Here is a 12,459-nt window from a genome sequence, read left to right on the forward strand (position 1 = left end):
AACTAAGGACCATCCTATATGAATCATTGATTGAACTTCCACCTACCCACAAGACACCGGCGTTCCGCCTCTGTCGCCCTCGCAAACACCGCCTGCATCCTTCTCTTACATCACTGTCAAGACATGGAACATCCTGCCCCTCCACCTCCGTACAGCACCTTCCGTGGCAGACTTCAAAAAGAAACTCATGAACTGGCTCTTCGATGGTGAAACAGCACTCTCAGCACCCAGATACTCCTGAGGGAGACAGTGCTACTCTTTCAAATGCTGATTGTTTGACTGTGACAAGGAGGGCCAGAAAGCACACACCAGAACCAGAGAAACAAGGGTGACCAGGGCCAGAATTAGCAGACCCAGGTAGACAGGCCAACAAAGACCAGTACTAGGAGACCAATGGAAAGCAGGACCAAGATTACAGAGATCCAATCAAGGAGAACCAAGGGGCCAGAAGTGTATGGACCAGTACCGGGAAGACCACAACCAGACAAGACCTGGGCTAGCAGAACCTGGAGACTATAGATTAGATTGACCAGCGGGAATATAAAAAAACAGGACGTCTAGACCTTGTGGGAACAGGATCAGACGTTTTATGAGAGTCAGACTCATGGGGATCCTAAACCAGTGTGACAAGGACTACAAGCACCAGGGTGGCCCATAACATGGGAACTAGGAGGACCAGTGCCAGTGGGATGAAGACAATTAGCCTCAAGAGGACCATTACTAGGAGGACCATGATGGAAGGGATTGGCAAGAATATCAGACAAACCAGGAGACCTGGAGGACTAGTAGGAGTAGAATGGGGCAGGAGGACCTTAGGACTAGGAGGGCTAGGGAAACCAAGGTCAGTGGGACCATCACCAGAAGACTTGATACATGAGGCCCAAACAAGGAAGTACCAGAACTAAGACCAAAACTCATGACTATGCCAGGGCTGAGAGGGCCATGATGATTGATTTTGACCTAGGGGACCAGGGCTTGGATTTCCAAGTGGGGCAGAACAAGGGGACTGAACAATGGTGACCTGGAGGCCCAAGGCCAAAATGACCAGGTTCAGGAGGAATCTAAAACAAGGAGAACCTGCATAAAGAGGGACAAGATCAGTGGCTGCTGTGCCAGTATGACTAATAGGACAAGGTAAAGATCTAGGAGGAGGAGGACCAAGACAACCCAAACCAGGAGGACAGAGACTAGGATTGCCAGGACACAAGAACCCAGATGGACAAGGAACTGTTCCTAGCGACTGGATATCTCTGTTGCGGAAATCTCCACAAATAGTCTGGAAGTTGCTAACTTTACTGTTGTAAATTTGCCCATAGGATTCTCCACCACCCATTTGAGGAGGTAGAGACGTGAGTCTATATCTAGGCTGATGTCTCCATACGGAAATGGTGAATTCCATTCATGACAAGATCTCCGCATGTAACCTGAATCAGGCTCCATGTTTTATATGCAACAGTAAAACAGGAAAATATACACAGTCTTTCTTTCTCTCAAGTCTGTACCACTGAAGCAACCTGGGTACTAAAGTAATTTGAAATCAAAGTTTCCATAGGATGATGATGGTGAGATATATTTATAAAATGCTTCAATTGCCCTTAAAGAGGGTATTGTTGCACTGTGTTTGTATTTGTATATCTTTAGTGCAAACACAGCCCACATATTTAATGCAGACACAAGCCTACATGGACAAAAGTTCTGGGACACGTGCATTATGTGAGGAAAGCGGAGGGGAGAGAATTAAGATAGTGTTCAATAGAAAAGATATAAAATTGACGGGACTTCTATTGCTGGGCCAGGGGTCAGAGGAGCTTGGAGCATGCCTTTTGATTGATTACATGCATCTTGAAGGGGTGGGTGTTAATTAATTCATGAATAGAGGCTCAGATTTTCAAACAATTTGTGTTGGGATTGCGCTACCCGACTCAAAGTGTTGACAAGGGAATTATAATCCAATGTTGTGATTAGCGCAAGATTGTAATGCAAAGCTATGCAATGTGCAGCTAGGTATTACTTTGCCTCAAGGGGACATTCTATAGGTGGAGCATGGATTCTCCCATGCAACCACGCATGAGTTTGATGCAAATGCCTACCGACAAAGAAAAAAAAATTAATTTCTCTTTTTCCTACTGTTCATGTGTGCTACATTGTACAACACACATGCAAAGTGGGAAACACCTTAAAGTATAGCGACCCCTTCCAGCACAAAACCTATGCTTCTCACAACGCAGACACCCTTGCACTTTGGCGCAGGGATGTCTGCGTTGGCGCAGGGCAGCCGAAAGTGCGCAAGTGGAGTGAGAAAGCATTACAATGCTACATGTTTGTAGATATGGCACATTACTGCTGTATTGCTTTTGTTTTGTTAGCTCTGTGTTAATCTGAGCCTTATTGCTTTGTATAATGCTGGTCTGTGACGAGGGTAAAATCTCCTTTGTAAATAGCTTTAATGCACCCTGAAGGTGAATAGCAGCATTTACATGAAGCACCTTACGTTCTGCATGCCACTTCCGGATGGTGATTGTGTATAAGCTACAGTGCTTGAGGTAAGAATGTGTCCTCGTATGCTTTAAAGTCTGTTTCAGTGGAAATGCGTCTCGTGCCCCTGGGCAAGGACACGGGTACTCCGGTCGCTGTCTCCAGGCAGAGATTATGTTCAGCCAGGCAGTTCTCGTAAGGTCGCTTACTGGCTGACAGGAAACTGAATGAACTTTGTGTTATATAACTGATCAGGTCTACGCTGTGATGTTAGAAGCCTAATCTCCTATGTTCCAGGCAGTCTGAGAAGGAGGTATTACAATGGCTGAGGGGCAGATGTGTGCCAATCTGCTTATGGTATTTGCTAACCTGTAGCCCACGCATGCAAGAAGGTCTCTGATTTACTGCTGCGCTGTAGTTTACAATACGACAAACACAGGCATGCCACAATTAGTATGCAAATTTAGACGACACAAATTACAAACACTACATTCAAAATACTACGCCTGGTGCTAATGACGTAACGAAACTTGAGTGGCGGGGGCCTGCAAAGTACTTAGAGCCCCCCCCCCCCCCCACGCTCTGGACCCAATCAGGAGATCTGAGCCGCTGCATGTCCGCTGTCCTGGAGTGGGCCCCCTGGAGACAGGTCCCCCCAGCCACCCCGCACCAGCGCTATAGTTACGTCACTGCCTGGTGCATGCCCACTCTTTGTGCCAAGCTTAAAAATGTTGAATGCACAACAGACCACATTAAGGAATGTGTTCTGTATTATGGGCCAAATGCATACTATTCAGTGCTCTAAAATGTACTACATACTAATTCACCACTAATCTTCATGGGTTCCGGAGTAGCGTGCTACTCACCGAAAAAGCGCTTTGACGCCCTGTCAGAGGTAGTGAGCGCTATATCAATGCAATTACAATACACATTTACTGGTGTTCAACCTTTCAAGGGATGGGAGAAGAGAATGGGGGACATTGACTCACAAAAAGCCGTGGCAAGGGGGAAAAGATGGAGTGGCCCAAGGTGGGCAATACGAATCAAAGGAAACACTCCTGCATAAGGAAGTCAGCCAAGAGGTATGTTCAGTCACTAAGGGAAACATCCACACCTAGAGAAGTAGCACTCCAACCCTAATCTGACTCGAAGGATGTCATACACTATAAAAGGCTGCTCAATTACATTTCGAATGATGTGCACAAATACCAAAGTCTGGAGTTTCAAACACATAAGTAAATTAACCAAACAATCAGCCAAACAAAAAAGTGAGGTCACAACAAATTGCAGTCAACTTGTCTTTGTCAACTTTGCAGTCAAAGATGACAAAGCACAACACTAATGAAAAAATCAAAACCGGACATAACAACAAAAATATACATAATGCCTTCTTCACCTCACGCATATCCAGCAAGAGACTGCCCGTGCCAATTCTAATCACAAGTCTACGACCACGATCAAATACCACAATAGATGCACACATGCACACACAGGATCATGCAGCCACCGTTGTTTAAAACTGTAATTAGCAGAGCACCGATGACATTATCTCTGTCAACAGAGATTAACTGGCCTCCGGCTAATCTACATGAGAACTAGCTGTGAATCTGAGAGCAAACTAATTCGATTAAGAAGTCAGAATATCAGCCGGCTGATGCTCCTAATAGCAAGAGGCATCTTGAACGGGGCAGTTCTACAAAACACTTTGATACACATCATAACTTGGCCATGGACTCTTTCCTACTCAGGTCTCCTTTGACTGTTCTTGTAGTGTAGGTTTATGCTTTTAACTTCCTTATTTCTTTACTCTGTGTGTCCTCGCTTCACATTTGGTTCACTTTAACTTCATTTGTGAGCGGGTGGTGACAGCTGTCAGCCTGCGCAGGCTCCTCTTCTGATTTCTTTTTCTCTCATAAGTGTCAGGATCGTGTATGTAGGAGAACCCGGCCTCAAACGAATATGAAGTGTGTTAAATGTACAAACTATTTCTAGGACGCATTATAAAATATGTATTTTTTAGTAACTACTACTATTATTCATTATAAAATTCTGTTTGCGCTCAATTGTGGACATAATGGGTGCTCCATGCTATTTAAATTCTATGGGCCCGATTCACAGAACTAACTTAAGACAAAATCCTAAAGTTACTACCATTTTGGTATTCACAGAAGGCACTTACTCATTTCGGTATTCACAGAAGTTAGGAGTCCTAACTTTAGGACTCCTAAATGCCTTCTGTGAATACCGAAAGTCTTAAAATTAGGATTTTTCTCAGTTTAGTAGTAGTATAGTTAGGACTCCTAACTTTAGGACTCCTAAATGCCTTCTGTGAATACCGAAAGTCTTAAAATTCGGATTTTTCTCAGTTTAATCTAAATTTAGGACTACTAAATTGAGAAAAATCCTAATTTTAAGACTTTCGGTATTCACAGAAGGCATTTAGGAGTCCTAAAGTTAGGACTCCTAACTTCTGTGAATACCAAAATGAGTAAGTGCCTTCTGTGAATACCAAAATGAGTAAGTGCCTTCTGTGAATACCAAAATGGTAGTAAGTTTAGGATTTTGTCTTAAGTTAGTTCTGTGAATCGGGCCCTATATATGTTTCTGATGTTATTAGAAATGTAGGGCCCGATTCACAGAACTAACTTAAGACAAAATCCTAAACTTACTACTTTTGGTATCCACAGAAGTTAGGATTTTGTCTTAAATTTGTCTTAAGACAAATTTAAGACAGACTTAAGACAGACTTAAGACAGACTTAAGACAGACTTAAAACAGACTTAAGACAGACTTAAGACAGACTTAAGTTAGGATTTTGTCTTAAGTTTGTCTTAAGTCTGTCTTAAGCCGGTCTTAAGTCTGTCTTAAGTTTGTCTTAAGTCTGTCTTAAGTCTGTTTTAAGTTTGTCTTAAGACAAACTTAAGACAAAATCCTAACTTCTGTGAATACCAAAAGTAGTAAGTTTAGGATTTTGTCTAAAGTTAGTTCTGTGAATTGGCCACATACATATTGACTTTTTCTTTATAAAAAGGCCTGCTGTTTTACGGTTTGTATTCATAATCCCACTCATGTCCTGGGTGATTTCAATATCAAACGATTTGTAAGGATTACTAAACAAGGTCATGACCTGACTGCCATTCTAGGTCCTCTCTTAACATCTCCTCTTATCGCCTTCTGCAATCCTAGCCAAAGATACTCACAAACTGGTTGAATTTCCTCCTGATTAATGGTGCATTGGCTGGAAGGTCATCAAGGCTCTGGTGTGCCACAGCCCTCCTGGACCAGAATCACCTGTAATTCCTCAGCTCTGTGAGCTAATGTCATGTTGCCTGCTCGAAGCCTCTCATTAGCTCCTTGTCAGTGATTTTAACATATAATGCAAGTGTTATTGAAATCCCAGTTCCTGGAACTTTGCTAATTAATTACTTCTGCAAGTTTATACAATCTTTCTACACACCCACTCATGACAGTAGTTTTAGATGTAATGCTTTGTAAAGATTTAGATATTTAATTGATCATTTTGTATTGCAATTTGTGACACGTGTGACATGTATAGAACTTCCTCCTAGAGCAGCGAAATCCCTACCATTCTGTTGTGCAAAACTTGACTCTAGACGTTTTCAGACTGTACTCATGAAAGTGCCAGGGTAGATTAATTTTATGTCGGATTGTTTGGAACTGGTCAATCAGTTTCAGACACTCTGTGATGAACCTGTGAATGTTTGGTCATCAGCCATTCCCCCCCCCCCCCACACACACACACAATCGCTGCAGGAATGATTTTTGGTTCCATCAGGCTCTGGCAAATCTAAGAAAAAGATGCTGGAAGTTTAAACCCATCAGGCAGTCATCCAATGATGCAGTTAGTTTAGCCATGTGGAAGAGGCTCTCTATTGACTAGAAAGGCCATCTTTGAGGCTAAGAGAACCATCTTCTTTACAAGAATTCTGGGAACAGCAAATAAACCCATTGAGGTGTTTCCAGCTGTGCAAACATTTTTTTTCTCAAGTTTAAGACCGGGTGGAGGTTTTCAAACAGTTGTTTATTAATAAGATTCTTAGCATCCAGAGTTGTATTCGGGTTTAACTGAACAATAAGTGTTTTGAACCGGCAACCTCTCCATGCTAATCTCTAACTTTCAAAAAATGTCCAATATAAACCAGGCAAACCTTCAACAAACCTAGAAGCCCTCTTGCAGGCAGGAAGATCCTCTCCCAGTCTTTGCTGCCCAGCAAGAATATCATGCAGCATTTGTTGTTAAGGTAAGCTACAAAATAGATCCCTTTCTTCTGGTGTCATCCCAGACGCTTCTAAAAATGATGATGTCACCTCTATTGAAAGCTTATATAGAACCGGTCTTCTGCAATAATTTTCCTGCTTATTGTAATGTACTTTATTGTAATATTTATATGGCGCTTACTACCCCTATGTAAAGCACTTGCCTACATGAGCAGCAGGCTGCATTGTGTAGGTGTGTGGCTGGAAGTGTGTTGTCTTTATTTCTTATTCTATATTGGAAGTGTTTACATGTTGTGTGTGATAACAACAGAGTTGTAGTTACTGTGTTTTAGGACGCATCGCTTAGTAGGGAGATGGAGGAAGAAGTGACAGAGGCAGGCACTCAATATATGGTTTTCAGTAAGCTGGCAGCTTTGAGCAGCTGTGCAAATCCCTTTATACTATTTGTTATGTTCATAGTTCACTTAACTGGTTATTACACAGAGTTGTCCATTCTGTGATATTTTGTTTAAAGTTAAGAGCCCTGACCAGGCATAGGTAAAGGGATAAAGGGTGTAGAGATCAATTGTGATGGACTTATTTAATATCATCCTATATCTGGTTATCATTGTAAGATATCAAGAAACGGTTGTAGTATGTAGCTAGTTGGGACCAGAAGTGGTGGACTAAATTAAAATCCTCCGTTGGCTCCTTGAAGTGCTACCTTGGCTGGTGAAAGTCCTAGAAAAAGCAGTCTATTTGCAAGCCCAAGCTCTGAGGAGCACAGTATTTTGGACAAATACCTGTCTGATCTTTGCCTGATGTCTGAGATGAGTTGCCTCTTGACCACCGACTAGGGGAGCTTAGTTCTGTTGGCTAAACTGGAACTCTCAGCCACCTTCAACACTATTGATCATGTGGTGCTCTTAATCTTTTTTAAATGGTGCTTAGAGTCTCAAGACCCTCTTCAGTGCGTTGACTAAATTATTGAGAACATATGTGAAACTATGATATAAAGACCATAACTTTATCTATGACAAGAGTCACTTCCCATTATTTGTTTAATATTTACATCAGACTATTATACTATCATATTAATTCAGAAAGACACAGTTTCCATTCTTCTGCAGACAATACCCAGATCAACCTGTATATCCAATCTGCCTGACTCCTTTGAAACCCTCAGCTGTAGCCTTATTTGGTTACTGGCCATTACTTAAGAGCCTGAGATAAAATACAAGTGAGATGGAGGTGATCTTATTTGTCCCTGCATCTTTTCATTAGTCTTTCTTTTTGTTCCTTTCTCTATTTTGTAGTGTTCCAACTAAGTTCAGTGGCTTGGCCAAAATCGTAGGCTTTATACGGAATGCCTGGTAGATATGGCATAGTTTCCCATTACTTTTTACCTCTACCTCATGTATTTTTGATGGTATGCTGGATTTCGTTTTTCTAGCTTAGAAGCTTTGGGCACTTTGCCACTGCTGATCAGTGCCAAAGTGCAAGTGCTCCCAGTAAAAATTGTTGTTATGATTGGTTATCCATGATTGGCATATTTGATTTATTGGTAAGTCCCTAGTAATGTGCACAGAGTGTGCCAGGGCCTGTAAATAAAATGCTACTACTGGGCTTGCAGCAGTGATTGTGCAACTCACATGGGTAGCCCTATAAAAGTATCTCAGACCTGCCACTGTAGTGTCTGTGTGTGCAGTTTTATACTGCATTGTCGAACTGGCATGTGCACCCACTTGCCAGGCCCAAACCTTTCCTTTTCTTACATGTAAGGTACCCCTCAGGTATGTCCAAGCTACCCCCATGGGCAGGGAGCAATGTATGTGAAAAGTAGGACAAGTACTGGTGTGTGTGAAATGTCCCGATAGTGAAATAGAGTGTATTTTGTTTTTCACTATTGAAAGGCTATCTGTCCCTTAGGCTAACATGGGAGCTGCTTTGTAACATCTTACAGGTATAACTTTCCATTGGGACAGGATAGAGACATTGAGTTTAGGCTCTCTGAACTCAGAATTTAATAATATCTTTTAGTGAAGATGGTTTTTAAATTGTGTATTTGAAAAATGCCTCTTTTAGAAAGTATGTGCAAAAACAATGGAGGTCTTTTAGAAAGTAGGCATTTCCTTGTTTAGCCTTTCTGTGTGCCTCTGCTGTTTTGTGGATTTACTGGTTTTGGAGTGACAGGAGCTGGGGATGTGCATTCACTGTAGACAGTCAAAAGGGGGTTGAGGTGTGTCCTGCCTTTCCTGGGTGACTCATGGTGGGGCTGAAAAGACCTTGCCTGCATTTATAGTGGTGGGGGGAGTTTCACTTGCACCTGAATAGGCTGTCTCCTTTGCACAATGCTGTCTCCACTCCCTGTGGTCCTGCTGCACCAGAGAGGACAGAACTGGTTTGGACTGGTATCAGAGACCCTTGGCACAAACAGAACAAAGAGAAAATGGGGTATAAGTATTGGACCTTAAACCCCAGAGAATTAGAACACTTCTGGACTCAAGAGGAACCTCTGCCAGGAAGAGCTGGAGAGATGTAAGGAGGGGTTCTGGCCCTTTGCTGTGTGTGATTTGCTGGGTTGGCCTGCAGTTGCTGCTTTTGCGAAGGAGAGGACAAAGGCTGGAACGTTGCTATGACCCTGCTTAAAGAAGAATCTCCAAGGGCCTGTGTGTGCTGGCCTCCTGTTCTGAAGTCTCAGGGACACAAAGACTTCACTCACAACCCACCGACCAGCATCTGGACTCCTCTGTGGACCCCTGCATTCAAAAAGGGGCCAATTCCAGTTCCTGGGCCCTGAGAATTCTGTGGTTGGTGTTGCAAAGCAAGAAAAACAACTCTGACACAGTCAGCAATGCTGCTAGTGATGCCGCGACCTGAATCGAGGCTGGGAGCACCGCTCATGAAGTGCACAACACACTGCCGCACCTGCACCGCAGCTCCAACGCCCTTCAAAGCCTGTCAACATCTGCAGTTATCGGACTTCCCGACACCAGTGCTCGCACTGACGCCGTCACCACCAGTGCCTACATCCCGTTATCGCAGAGCTAATAACCAATGAGGGCGACTTCACAAAATTTTCGATGTCACATCGCCTCACCGGAATCGACACTTCAGCGCCGACGCCACCTAATTTCCCCTGTCTTGGATTTGACACCTCACCTCCTCACAGACTCAACAGCTCACCTCCCCCGTAGCAGAAAGGAAATGGTTTCGCCTCAGCACCGATGCCTCACCTCCATGACACCATGCATCGTCTGTTGACTTCTTTTCCAAGGTACTGTTGTTACAGGGTCTATGTGACTCCATGCCTAACTCTACGCCTGACTCCACACGCCTCACGGTCAGCGCCGTACTTTGGATTATGCCTGTCACGATGTCGTAAAAGCACCTGGTGGAGCTATTTTTTTCTACAAGTGCTATATTTGAAATAACTGTTTTTAAAGTGATATCTTGATACATGTATGGCGGAATTTTGTCTTATTGTCTTGTTTGGTTTAGATAAAGATACTTAATTTTTCTAAACTGGTGTGGTGTCCATTGGTGGTGTTTTCACTGTGTTACTGTTTGTTTAGGTACAAATACTTTACACATTGCATTTGGGATAAACCTATTTGCTTGTGCCAAGCTACCAAGGGGGTGAGCAGGGGTTATCTAACATGTGTAAACCCCCTATCCTGACTAAAAGCAAGGGTCTCTGCTTGGACAAAGGTGCAATTTCTAATATTGGTGGTCAGTGGGGTGAGGATTTAACTTGTATTTGTACTTGACCCACGGTAATTGCTGTACATCACTAGTCAAGTGCAGGCCACTATGCAACCACATACTGTGTTTTTGGTTCTATTTTTGTTTGACCCTTGAAGTATCCACGCACCATGTCTCTAAGTGGTAAACCAGCAAGTGAGATTGCAGAATTCGAGTTTGATATTGGAATGTTGCTTACATACAAAGTAGATCAACTCAAGCAATTTTGCAAAACCATTGGATGACCCATGAGGAGCTCCGCTAGGGAGGAGGGGCTGCAGAAGGCCTTGAGTGCCTGGTGAGAGGCCAGAGAAGCTGGGGAGGCTGAAGATGTGGATGTCCAATGCAGAATCGGCTAAAAATGTATTTTTAAAAAAATGTAGCGCTTAGAGTTTGCTGTGCTATACCCTTAATCTCTAGGTTTTTGGCCCTTCCCAGTCACAAGCCCTTGCCCCACCCACACAAGTGAGGTACCATTTTTATCAGGAGACTTTGTAGAATGCGGGGTGAGTGGAAGTTTGTAGATTCAAAAGGATTAAAGAACTTTCCATTACAGGAATGTGAGGAAAATATGTTTTTATTTACAAATTTTGAGGTTTGCAAGGGATTTTGGGTAACAGAACCTGGTGAGAGCCACACAAGTCACCCCATCCTGGATTCCCCTGGGTGTCTAGTTCTCAAAAATGTGTAGGCTTGCTAGGTTTCCCTAGGTTCCGGCAGAGCTACGGTTTAAAATCCACAGCTAAGCACTTTCCCAAAAAAGGGTCAATTTTCACTGTACAAATGTGGTGTGCCAACATTGCATTTTGGGCCGTTTTCTGTCATGGGCACTAGGTCTACCCACACAAGTGAGGTACCATTTTTATCAGAAGACTTTAGGGAATGTGGGGTGGGAGGTATTTTGTGGATCTGCGCAGATTCCAGAACTTTCCATCACAGAAATGTGAGGAAAATATGTTTTTATTTACAAATTTTGAGGTTTGCAAGGGATTTTGGGTAACAGAACGTGGTGAGAGCCACACAAGTCACCCCATCCTGGATTCCCCTGGGTGTTTAGTTTTCAAAAATGTATAGGTTTTCTAAGTTTCCCTAGGTGCCGGCAGAGCTAGGGTTCAAAATCTACAGCTAGGCACTGTGTAAAAAAAGGGTTAGTTTTCACTGTAAAAATGTTGTGTCCACATTGCGTTTTGGGCCATTTCCTGTCGCGGGCACTAGGCCTACCCATAGAAGTGAGGTACTATTTTTACTGGAAGACTTTGGGGAATGCGGGGTGGGTGGAATTTTGTGGATCCACGCAGATTCCAGAACTCTACATCACAGGAATGTGAGGAAAAGGTGTTTTTATTTATGAAGTCTGAGGTTTGCAAGGGATTCTAGGTAACAGAACCTGTTGAGAGCCACACAAGCCACCCCATCCTTGATTCCCCTGGGTGTCTAATTTTCAAAAATGTATAGGCTTGCTAGGTTTCCCTAGGTTCTGGCACAGCTAGGATTCAAAATCCACAGCTAGGCGCTTTGCAAAAAAGGGTCTGTTTTCACTGTGAAAATTTGGTGTGTCCATGTTGCGGTTTGGGCCGTTTCCTGCCGCGGGAAATAGGTCTACCCACACAAGTGAGATACCATTTTTATCGGGAAACTTAGTGGAATACAGACTTGTAGAGCAACTATTATTACCCATCAGCTTTCTATGCATTTCTGCCTTCCAAATGTAAGAGAATGTGTTAAAAAAAAGTCACTTTGAAAAATGTCCTATAATTCACATTCTAGTATGGGTACCCACAATTTTGGAGATGTGCAAATAGCTACTGTTTCTAAACTGTATATATTTTTTTCCCATTTCGGAAATACATAGGTGTGTGTCTTTGATACCTATTTTTCACTCTTTATATTTTACCAAATCAATTGCTATATATCTGGTACACAATAAAAAAACATTGCAAGACACTGTTCAGTTATTGGCTCTCGGTTCCTGGGGTTCTTGGTGGTAAGTCCTATATATCCCCACAACCAGAAGCGTCCAGC

This window comes from Triturus cristatus, chromosome 6 (genome assembly GCF_964204655.1).
Source record: "Triturus cristatus chromosome 6, aTriCri1.1, whole genome shotgun sequence".
Lineage (NCBI taxonomy): Eukaryota > Metazoa > Chordata > Amphibia > Caudata > Salamandridae > Triturus > Triturus cristatus.